A 12,925-nucleotide genomic window follows, 5' to 3' on the forward strand; every position below is an offset into this window, starting at 1 on the left:
TTAGTCAATAGCTCCGGTCCCAGACATAACCCTAGGAACCTCCGTCTTGCAGTGTCCAGTTATGCCCACTGGACGCTGCAAGCTTATATGAGTTCATTAATTTAACAAAGAAATGTATATGTACCAAGCTTATTATCCCAAGGGGAGTCTCTGACCAAATGCCCTGCTTCAGGTAGAACAAACAAATTTATTAACTATAAAGATAGATTTTAAGTGATTATAAGGCAAAGCATAACAAGTCAGATTTGGTCAAATGAAATAAAAGCAAAACGCATTCTAAGCTGATTTTAACACTTTCAGTGCCCTTACAAACTTAGATGCTTCTCACCACAGGCTGGCTGGTTGCCCTTCAGCCAGGCTCTCCCCTTTGATCAGCACTTCAGTCGCTTGGTGGTAATGTCTGTAGATGGAGATGGAAGACAGAGGAAGATCATGGCAAACGTCTCTCCCTTTTATCATGTTCTTTCTTCCCTCTTGGCTTCCCCTGCCCCCTTCAGAGTCAGGTGAGCATTACCTCATCACTGACCAAAGGAAGGGGGGTGACTCACTCGAGAGTCCAACAGATCCTTTTGTTGCTGCCTAAGCCAGTGTCCTTTGTTCCTGTGAGGCTGGGCTGAGTTTGTCCCATACATGCCCTGATGAGGTGTGAACTACCCCTCTGCTCTTGGAGAATTTTTGCCTGGGCTTATTTTAAGCCATTTTCAGCCTCATAACTATGTACATGAAATTATAACCTATAATATTACTATAACATTACTGTAACAACAATTATTATAACATCACTATAACAATACTCAGTGCATCATGAGCCTTCCAAAGACACCTGACATGACAAACTTTGAATTGGATACCACACAATCATTTTATAAGGATGAACATGGGGGTGTAGGGCACACCCACGAGGTATAGAATGTCACAACTGCATACTCTGTCATGTTCACAGTTTGAAATGATGCTGCCCCCACTGGTTGCTCACCAATCCAGGATGGTTGATTCACCCTTTCCTGGTGCCATTTGTTTCTTATGTGATTATTTTCCATGGGTCTGTGTCTTTATACAGTATTGCTGAAAGATGTACACCACTGATCTTCCTGCAGGATCTTCCACATCATTCAGTGCAGCCTGTTTTTTAAAGAAATCACAAGTGTCAAACACCCATCAGGGATGGTCTAGATCAGCGGTTCTCAAACTGTGGGTCGGGACCCCATTTTAATGGGGTTGCCAGGGCTGGCGTTAGACATGCTGGGGCCCAGGGTCGAAGCTGAAGCCCGAGTCCCACCACCCAGGGCCAAAGACTGAGCCCCACCACCCGATACCAAAGCCGAAGTCCAAGCCACACTGCCCGGAGTTCAAAGCCCGAAGGCTTCAGCCTTGGGTGGCAGGGCTCAGGTGACAGGCCCCCCACCTGTGGCTGAAGCCCTTGGGCTTTGGCTTTGCCCCCACCCCCCCCCCCACCTGGTGTGGGCTTAGGCTTTGGTCCCCCCTTATGAGCTTGTGTAGTAATTTTTTGTTGTCAGAAGGGGGTCGCAGTGCAATGAAGTTTGAGAACCCCTGGTGTAGATAATACTTAGTCCTGCCATTGGTAAAGGGGACTAGATTAAATGACTTTTCGGGGTTCCTTCCAGTCCTATGATCCTATAAGTGGTAAAGGTTCTCTTTTTTGGAGCACTTACATGCATCAGCAGATGCGATTGAGTGCACAGAGATGTCTAGCAAGGGGCCAGCGCTGGATGAAATGAAGCCTTTCGGGGTTACCGAAGGAAGGGTATTCATGAAGGCTGTTCATCTAATCCCATCACTTTCTGGCACATGTGCTCCAGGGCATGGATCCAACCAATTTACAGGCAGCATGCCATTCAGGCAAATGGGCCAGAGGATGTGTCTTCGCTAATCCATCTCTGATCTGGATTATTTTTCAAAAAACTGCTTTTGTGGCCCCACTAAGCACGTTTTTTGCACATCTGGAACAGGTGGAATTCTGGGATATTGTGAGGACAGATCCTGAGGGAAGGCAAACTGAGAGAAAGAGGAAAATAATCTCCTGTCTGCAGGTATGCTTGTTGTTTTATTTGGGTTCCTCCAACCCTGTTCTGAAGACTCCATCAGGCATGGTTTTATTGTCCTCGTCTGAAAGGGTCTAATTCTTTTTGAAGAGGGAGTTAAAGACGATTAGACATAGTTGTGAGCTAAATTGTCACAAATGATGGGCATAAAAGTTAGTTGGATTTTCACAACTGCTGGGAGCAAGTTCCATTTGCCTTCGGGTTGTCAGGAGGTGGCTGGGTTTGTCCCCTCCCCCTCCTCCCCCCATTTCTATAGTGTTCACCTTGCTGCTGGCGTGTTGTGGCACTACTAATATGTAGCATTAGTAACTCCCCTGCACCTCCATGAGCTTTCAGTACATACACAGAACAAAGCAAAATACAGATAAGACAATATACTTGGTTCATCCATATAGTGTTAGATATTAAAAGAACACCTTCCATTCTCTCTAATTTGTTAGGCACTCAGATACCACCATGATGGGTTCAGAGGAAGAGCCTAGATGTCATAAATTAGATAGGGTAACTGGCAGTCTGGATAATGCATCTGTCAATGGATATTTGTAAGTTTGTGGCAGCTGTTTTTTACCTGACATTTTCTGGTTTTCACCTCATGTTCAATTTTTGTTGATTTCTCAGACAGAGAGATCAGAGGTGTTCCGTCTTATTGTGATGGGTGTTCATATAAGAACATGACTGACAGATATGACTCTCTGAAAGGATTATCCTCCAGAACCATTCATTCAGATATGTTCACATTTTCCAACAATTCACCAACTTGATTTTTATCAATACCTATTTTTAGAAGATCTTTGTCACTTCTAATTATTCAAACTCCTTATCAACTCAGTGGAACAGATTCTGATCTTAGCGGGACATAAATCCAGAGTAACTTCATTGGGATGCATTATGCCAGATTCATGCCAGTGTAACTGAGATCAGGATCTGACCCACTTCTATAGAGTTTTTCATTATTAGATTCCAAAGTTCTTTAAAAAGGTAGGTAAATATCATTATCTCCATTTTACAGCTGGAGAAACTGAGGCACAGAGAAGCTAAGAGACTTGTCCAAGGTCATATAATAGGTCAACAGAGCCAGGAAAAAAACCCAGATCTGAGTATTCCAGAGGTTTTTAAAACTTTCAGTGCACTCCTGTAGCGGGGCATGGAGGAACATTTGTGAGGGGGAAGCAGCAACGCCAGGTGCTCTCAGGCTTCAGCCCGCAAAGCAGGGCTCAGACTTCAGCCCGGCACAATGGGACTCAGAATTGCCACCTCTACCCCCGACCCACCTCTTTTAGTCTGGCTTGGGGGACCGAGACCAAAAATTGTAACTCAAATCATAGAATCATAGAATATCAGGGTTGGAAGGGACCCCAGAAGGTCATCTAGTCCAACCCCCTGCTCAAAGCGGACCAAGTCCCAGTTAAATCATCCCAGCCAGGGCTTTGTCAAGCCTGACCTTAAAAACCTCTAAGGAAGGAGATTCTACCACCTCCCTAGGTAACGCATTCCAGTGTTTCACCACCCTCTTAGTGAAAAAGTTTTTCCTAATATCCAATCTAAACCTCCCCCATTGCAACTTGAGACCATTACTCCTCGTTCTGTCATCTGCTACCATTGAGAACAGTCTAGAGCCATCCTCTTTGAAACCCCCTTTCAGGTAGTTGAAAGCAGCTATCAATCCCCCCTCATTCTTCTCTTCTGCAGACTAAACAATCCCAGCTCCCTCAGCCTCTCCTCATAAGTCATGTGCTCTAGACCCCTAATCATTTTCGTTGCCCTTCGTTGTACTCTTTCCAATTTATCCACATCCTTCCTGTAGTGTGGGGCCCAAAACTGGACACAGTACTCCAGATGAGGCCTCACCAGTGTCGAATAGAGGGGAACGATCACGTCCCTCGATCTGCTCGCTATGCCCCTACTTATACATCCCAAAATGCCATTGGCCTTCTTGGCAACAAGGGCACACTGCTGACTCATATCCAGCTTCTCGTCCACTGTCACCCCTAGGTCCTTTTCCGCAGAACTGCTGCCGAGCCATTCGGTCCCTAGTCTGTAGCGGTGCATTGGATTCTTCCATCCTAAGTGCAGGACCCTGCACTTATCCTTATTGAACCTCATTAGATTTCTTTTGGCCCAATCCTCCAATTTGTCTAGGTCCTTCTGTATCCTATCCCTCCCCTCCAGCGTATCTACCACTCCTCCCAGTTTAGTATCATCCGCAAATTTGCTGAGAGTGCAATCCACACCATCCTCCAGATCATTTATGAAGATATTGAACAAAACGGGCCCCAGGACCGACCCCTGGGGCACTCCACTTGACACTTAAATGGGGGGCTCAGCTCAAAAAGTTTAAAAACCGCTGCACTATTCCATTGCAACAGCACATTGTTTAACATTGAAAAAGAGCTCTTTTGTTCAGCATCTTGGGATTCCACAATATGACAACCCTGCGAGGTGTTTTCCATAGTGTTCATTCTATTCGGGCAAATGTCCCTGTGAGCTGATTGACTTTCATTCAATAGGGAGTCATGCATAAATGAGACGCAAAAGTTATAAGAAGCCCTTGCAACTCGAAACATGGATCAGGAACTTACTGAAGTTCTGAGTTCTGCTATTAATATCGTGAACTTTATCAAGATGCAGCTCACAAAGGCATGTCTCTTTGCAATGCTTTGTGCAGAAATGGCAGTGCAGCACAATGCTTTGTTGTTTCACACAGAAGTCAGGTGGGTAGCCAGGGGGAAAGTGTTGCAATGCTTTTATGAACCAAGAAACGAAGTTCGACTTTTCCTAATGGATTTGAATTTCAGCAACACAGAGACACCATGTGATTCCCCACTGGCTTGTGCTTTTGGCTTACCTTGCTGATATTTTTGACAAACTGAATTCTCTAAATGTCTCATTGCAAGGAGCGGAAAGTACCATTTTTGACTTGTACAACAAGATATCGGCATTCAAGAGAGAGCGAGATCTCTGGAAAACAAAGATCGAAACTGGTTTAAGCATTCCCTTCCCGTTGTTAACTTGACACCGTCAATGAAACAGAACTTGAACTATTGAGTGTGGGAGAGCCAATCAAGAATCATTTGACTTCTCTCAGAGCCAGTTTGGATAGATATTTTCCCGAAGGAAACGTACCCCTGAATGACTGGATTATCCAACCTTTTGTATCTGAGGCAGTGACCTGGCCTCATCTCTCTGACATTCAGGAGAAGCTGATTGAACTTCAGAGTGAGAGGACACTGGGCATTCAATTTAAAAAACAGTCTTTGGAGGATTTTGGTTGAAAGTTGGCTCAGAACATCCTGCTTTGTCAAAGTGTGCGATCAAAGCTCTTTCACCATTCAGTTCAGCTTATTTGTGTGATTGGATTCTCTGCACTGGCTGTGCTAAAGACAAAGTACCGTTCGACCCTGGAAATGGAGGCCAACCTCAGAGATTCGGTTTCAAAAAACTATCCACACATTGATAAACTGTCTGCAGACAAAAAGCCACATCCTTCACATTAATTGGTAAGTATCTGTGTATTTGAAACCTACATGTGTAGGTAATGTAATTAAAGTTGTTTTAAGGTCTCTGTTAGGTTTATGAGTAGGCTATCAAGCACACTGTTGCATGTGTCTATTTTCATCTGGGTTGGGGCATGCAACCAAAAATTGTAACTCAAAGGGGGCGTAGCTCAGAAAGTTTGAAAACCCGTGCATTAAGGCAATAGAGCAAAGCTCTGGACATGTCTGAAGTACGTAGCGTCTTTTCTCACGGTGTCATGTGTGGCTTCGGGAAGAAGACAGGCGAGTTAATTGACTGGGTCAGGTAAAATTCTGAGACCACTTTAGGGACCAACTTCAGGTGTGGTCTCAACACCACCTTGTATCTTTGGAAGGATGTGTAAGGAGGTCTGGTCACAAAGGTTTTGAACTTGATCCTTTGTGCTAAGGTAATAAATAGTCACTAGAAATACCATCTTGAGTGTCAAGTGGGGTACTGAGCAATCGACAGCAACTCAAAAGGAGACTCCATGAGCATTAGGAGGACAATAGTAAGGTCCTACATGGGAGTTGGGTCTGTTACCAGTGAGTGAGTATGCAGGAGGCTCTTGAGGAATTTTGATATTATTGGATGTGAAAAGATAGATCATGACTGTACCAGAGCACAACATGCCAATATTGCTGCAAGATGGATCTTGAGAGCTAAATGCTAGTCCAGAATGTTTCAAGTGCAGCATGTAGTCAATTAACTTTGGTATCATAGAATCATAGAATCATAGAATATCAGGATTGGAAGGGACCCCAGAAGGTCATCTAGTCCAACCCCCTGCTCAAAGCAGGACCAAGTCCCAGTTAAATCATCCCAGCTAGGGCTTTGTCAAGCCTGACCTTAAAAACCTCTAAGGAAGGAGATTCTACCACCTCCCTAGGTAACGCATTCCAGTGTTTCACCACCCTCTTAGTGAAAAAGTTTTTCCTAATATCCAATCTAAACCTCCCCCATTGCAACTTGAGACCATTACTCCTCGTTCTGTCATCTGCTACCATTGAGAACAGTCTAGAGCCATCCTCTTTGAAACCCCCTTTCAGGTAGTTGAAAGCAGCTATCAAATCCCCCCTCATTCTTCTCTTCTCCAGACTAAACAATCCCAGCTCCCTCAGCCTCTCCTCATAAGTCATGTGCTCTAGACCCCTAATCATTTTCGTTGCCCTTCGTTGTACTCTTTCCAATTTATCCACATCCTTCCTGTAGTGTGGGGCCCAAAACTGGACACAGTACTCCAGATGAGGCCTCACCAGTGTCGAATAGAGGGGAACGATCACGTCCCTCGATCTGCTCGCTATGCCCCTACTTATACAACCCAAAATGCCATTGGCCTTCTTGGCAACAAGGGCACACTGCTGACTCATATCCAGCTTCTCGTCCACTGTCACCCCTAGGTCCTTTTCCGCAGAACTGCTGCCGAGCCATTCGGTCCCTAGTCTGTAGCGGTGCATTGGATTCTTCCATCCTAAGTGCAGGACCCTGCATTTATCCTTATTGAACCTCATTAGATTTCTTTTGGCCCAATCCTCCAATTTGTCTAGGTCCTTCTGTATCCTATCCCTCCCCTCCAGCGTATCTACCACTCCTCCCAGTTTAGTATCATCCGCAAATTTGCTGAGAGTGCAATCCACACCATCCTCCAGATCATTTATGAAGATATTGAACAAAACGGGCCCCAGGACCGACCCCTGGGGCACTCCACTTGACACCGGCTGCCAACTAGACATGGAGCCATTGATCACTACCCGTTGAGCCCGACAATCTAGCCAGCTTTCTACCCACCTTATAGTGCATTCATCCAGCCCATACTTCCTTAACTTGCTGACAAGAATGCTGTGGGAGACCGTGTCAAAAGCTTTGCTAAAGTCAAGAAACAATACATCCACTGCTTTCCCTTCATCCACAGAACCAGTAATCTCATCATAAAAGGCGATTAGATTAGTCAGGCATGACCTTCCCTTGGTGAATCCATGCTGACTGTTCCTGATCACTTTCCTCTCCTCTAAGTGCTTCAGGATTGATTCTTTGAGGACCTGCTCCATGATTTTTCCAGGGACTGAGGTGAGGCTGACCGGCCTGTAGTTCCCAGGATCCTCCTTCTTCCCTTTTTTAAAGATGGGCCACTACTGGGTCTAGATTGTGTCTAGATTGTGTTGGGCTGCCTATATGGAGAATCTTTTCCATTTCGAGGAGTAGGTCTTCTTAGTGGAAAGTTTCCTACTGGATATGAGACTCTCTTGAACCTTTAGGGACCAGTCTGTGTCAGTAGTGTTCAACCAGCCATCATCCAAGCTGTCAAGAGTAATGACTACAGCTCTCGGTGCAGAATCTGGCTATGGTTCTGAAATATGATGTCTGGACAGGGTGGGATATGTATGGACAGCTGCAACTGGTGTGACAGCCAAAATTGTCTCAGCCGGTAAGGAGCTATCAGGATCATTGTGGCCTTATCCCATCTGATCTGGGATATTTCACTGGGGATCAGACGAATTGGATTTCTGCTAGTTAACCAGCAGGCTGAGCTTGGAGAAGACATACTCTAGGGCTTTTGCAGTCTCTTTATGGGATCTGCCTCTGATCAGCCTGTCATTTAAGTACGGGTAGATGTGAATGACCTTTCTACTTATATGCACCACCACCACTGTCAGTGATGGGCAGGAGGAGTAGACTTTTCTGTAGGAGCAGTACCAAAGACTACCAGGCTCCACACCAATACCAGTATTCTCTTGGTACCAAGGTCATTGACAGTTCTTTTGGAGATATGTCCAGCAGCACCAGCAAACTCTGCTGGCAGCACTGAGGCCAAACGTTGCCTCTCCAGTGCTGGAGTCATTGCCAGGGACCTTTTTCTCTGTGCTGTGATGACAGATCATAAAATCATAGAATATCAGGGTTGGAAGGAACCTCAGGAGGTCATCTAGTCCAACCCCCTGCTCAAAGCAGGACCAATACCCAATTAAATCATACCAGCCAGAGCTTTGTCGAGCCTGACCTTAAAACCTCTAAGGAAGGAGATTCCACCACCTCCCTAGGTAACTGATTCCAGTGCTTCACCACCCTCCTAGTGAAAAAGGTTTTCCTAATAACCAACCTAGACCTCCCGCACTGCAACTTGAGACCATTGCTCCTTGTTCTGTCATCTGCCACCACTGAGAACAGCCTAGCTCCATGCTCTTTGGAACCCGCTTTCAGGTAGTTGAAAGCAGCTATCAAATCCGCCCTCATTCTTCTCTTCCGCAGACTAAATAATCCCACTTCCCTCAGCCTCTCCTCATGAATCATGTGCTCCAACCCCCTAATCATTTTTGTTGTCCTCCGCTGGACTCTTTCCAATTTTTCAACATCCTTCTTGTAGTGTTTACAAAACTAAACATAGTACTCCAGATGAGGCCTCACCAATGCCGAATAGAGGGGAACGATCACATCCCTCGATCTGCTGGCAATGCTCCTGCTTATACAGCCCAAAATGCCGTTAGCCTTCTTAGCAACCAGGGCACACTGTTGACTCATATCCAGCTTCTCATCCACTGTAACCCCTAGGTCCTTTTCTGCAAAACTGCTGCCTAGCCACTCAGTCCCTAGTCTCTAGCAGTGCATGGGATTCTTCCTTCCTAAGTGCAGGACTCTGCACTTGTCCTTGTTGAACCTCATCAGATTTCTTTTGGCCCAATCCTCTAATTTGTCTAGTCCCTCTGTATCCTATCCCTACCCTCCAGCATATCTACCACTCCTCCCAGTTTAGTGTCATCTGAAAACTTGCTGAGTGTGCAATGCACGCCATCCTCCAGATCATTAATGAAGATAGTGAACAAAACGGGCCCCATGACCGACCCTTGGGGCACTCTGCTTGATACTGGCTGCCAACTAGACATGGAGCCATTGATCACTCTCCACTGAGCCCAACGATCTAGCCGGCTTTCTATCCACCTTATAGGCCATTCATCCAGCCCATACTTCTTTAACTTGTTGGCAAGAATACTGTGGGAGACCATATCAAAAGCTTTGCTAAAGTCAAGGAATAACATGTCCATTGCTTTCCCCTCATCCACAGAGCCAGTTATCTCATCATAGAAGGCAATTAGGTTAGTCAGGCATGACTTGCCCTTGATGAATCCATGCTGACTGTTTCTGATCACTTTCCTCTCCTCTAAGTGCTTCAAAATGGATTCCTTGAGGACCTGCTCCATGATTTTTCCAGGGACTGAGGTGAGGCTGACTGGCCTGTAGTTCCCCGGATCCTCCTTCTTCCCTTTTTTAAAGATGGGCACTACATTAGCCTTTTTCCAGTCATCTAGGATCTCCCCCAATCGTCATGAGTTTTCAAAGATAATGGCCAATGGCTCTGCAGTCACATCCGCCAAATCCTTTAGCACTCTTGGATGCAGCGCATCTGGCTCCATGGACTTGTGCTCGTCCAGCTTTTCTAAATAGTCCCAAACTACTTCTTTCTCCACAGAGGGCTGGTCACCTCCTTCCCATACTGTGCTGCCCAGTGCAGTAGTCTGGGAGCTGACCTTGTTCGTGAAGACAGAGGCAAAAAAAGCATTGAGTACATAGCTTTTTCCCCATCCTCTGTCACTCGGTTGCCTCCCCCATTCAGGAAGGGGCCCACACTTTCCTTGACAGTCTTCTTGTTGCTAACATACCTGAAGAAACCCTTCTTGTTACTCTTAACATCCCTTGCTAGCTGCAACTCCAGGTGTGATTTGGCCTTCCTGATTTCACTTCTGCATCCCTGAGCAATATTTTTATACTCTTCCCTGGCCATTTGTCCAATCTTCCACTTCTTGTAAGCTTCTTTTTTGTATTTAAGATCAGCGAGGAATTCACTTGTAAGCCAAGCTGGTCACCTGCCATATTTACTGTTCTTTCTACACATCGGGATGGTTTGTACCTGCAACCTCATCCACTTTTGCGTCCCCTACTAATTCTTTCCTGTTTGTGAGCAGCATTGGTTCACTACATTGCTTGGGGCTCAGTGGCTTTGTCCCTGGAGGCCTTACATGGCACGGTCTTTACAGGTGGGAAGGCACTGAGTTCCATCTCTGACCCTGAATTCAGGGTAGCCTCTCTCGGTGTGGGGCTTCAGTACCGGAGGTGTTGACATCTGCTTCAGTGCTGATGTTGTTTGTTTTGATAGCATTTATTTTTGGCACCTGGTCTTTCAGTGCAGGCTTCTCTGCACTGGTTTTTGGAATCAAGTGTCCACCAGACGTTGTCTTGTGTGGTGCCTGGAGTCAAACTTGTCTCTTCAGGAACTGAAGACAGCTTCATAGATTGCTCCAGCAGGTGACGCTTCAGCGAAGCATCTTGTGACTTGCGGGTCCTGAAAGAGAATAAACAGATTGTCAAGCATCTGTCCAGTACATGGCTCTCTGCTAAACAGAGCAAGCATCTGCTGTGCCCATCTTTTAATGGGATCAACTCACCACAGAAAGGGTAGGGCTTAAAACCCACAGGTTTAGAATCAGCCATGTTGAGGCACCCTGAATGGGGGGGGGGGTCCTGTACAGAGAGGTCTGACTGTCAAAACCAGTCCATACAGGTCGAGATCTTTGCATCTGTTGGGCCTCTGATAGGTTGTAGCAGACCTTCTGTAGGTTGGAATTGAGGAGTTCTGACCATTTTTGTGGGATTTAGAGATTAGCCAGTGCCAAAGACTAGCAGGTTGGCCACTCGCTAGGTTTCATCTCACTGCCACAGGCAGCAAGAGGGAACTGGAGGAAAGCCATGGCTGTTCTGTCCTTTATTCCCTCACATGCGAGTACAAGGACTCGCATGTGCAGCTCTGATGGCCGCTGTATTCAAAAGACTCCAATCTTGCGTGAACGAGACACATGTGCACCTTACACAGGATCCACACAGACATGCCCTTCAAGAACTCTCTCTACTGCAGGAATCAGGTGGTGAAATTATACAACCTTCATTATGCAGGAGGTCAGGATAGGGAATCATAATGGTTCCTTCTGGCCTTAAAAAGCTATGTGTTAACATGGATGGAGCTGGCAGTTCAAATCTAATACAGTTCCTGGAGAACTGTTCATACCAAAATGCTTAACAAATTATACCCACAAAGGACTATTACAAGTACGACCCTCTTGAAGGCACAGTGCCCACTGGGCAAGCTCGTATCATGTGCAGCATGTCCCCCGCCCTCTCAGCAGCAGTCTGCACACACTATCGCCTGCGAAAATGGCCCTCTGCCACTGCAGACTGCAAGCTCTGTGACGTTTAAAGGGGCACTGTGCAGAACAAAAGTCACAACAGACACAAGCTACAGCCACCACTGTCTGAGACACCTCCTGACCCTGTCTGGACAGAGCCTGGCTCATCTGCTTTGGACTGATCTGATGCGGCCAGTATTTGAAGCCAAGTGAGATGTACTGGGCCAGCTTCTCGGGCTTGTATTTTAGTGCTCCTGTGTTGCTCACAACGGGCAGCTGACAGGCCTTCCACTTCAAGAGCATTTACTACCTCTTCTGCTTCACACTGCCCGTGCAGCTGTGTTCGTTCACCGTGTCCGTGGATGCCAGCTGGGATTTGGACTGAGATCATGCTTGGAGCCGATACCCCAAAACTTTCTCCTCCCTCCCCCTTGGATGACAAGTAGACTCTGCCACATACGCTGGCTGAATCAGAATCCTGGGACTCCTAGCTATGGCCTGTCTGTGTCATTCTCTTCACCCATGTCAGGCGATGGATATAGCCTGAGTTAAAGGGGGCACCAGGGACCCCCAAGTGACTCCTCTCCTCCCTAGATCTGGCACTGACAGCTGAGCAGTGACTCCTACCCTGTTCCCGGCTGCTCATTGCTGTGCTGGTGCTCCTTCCGCCTGTGGGTCCTAGACCCCAAGGATCTTGCCTTGGTCCTCTCTTGATCCCTCTGCTGGCTCACGACTGGGATGGAGAGTTGTAAGGCCTGCCAGCTCCTTGCTCCCACCCTGGCTATGTGAATGAAGGTGGAGAGATTAGCATTCCATCAGCCCATGAGGCCAAGTGCCAGGGGTCGGGATCTGGATTATGAAAGCACAGAGCATGTGAGCACATGGCCAGACAGCTGGCCAGCAAGGCCCAGCTTCTGACAAATAGTGCCTTGGAATGGAACATTCCTATTTCATTAGGATGCCAACACAGAGTGAAAGCCTATGACATCCTTCCCACTAGCTGGCATTAGGATAGCCCTAGACAGTGAGCCAGGAAGGATGGACACATGAATTGCACCTGCTGATTTACAGCATCTGTGCTGAACTTGGCCCATAATGTTCACCTGGTAATTTGGGTTCAGCTCTCAGTGCGAACAGGGCCAGCATGACATTTCACCTCATCACAGACCCAACCGATCA

This window comes from Dermochelys coriacea, chromosome 1 (genome assembly GCF_009764565.3).
Source record: "Dermochelys coriacea isolate rDerCor1 chromosome 1, rDerCor1.pri.v4, whole genome shotgun sequence".
NCBI lineage: Eukaryota > Metazoa > Chordata > Testudines > Dermochelyidae > Dermochelys > Dermochelys coriacea.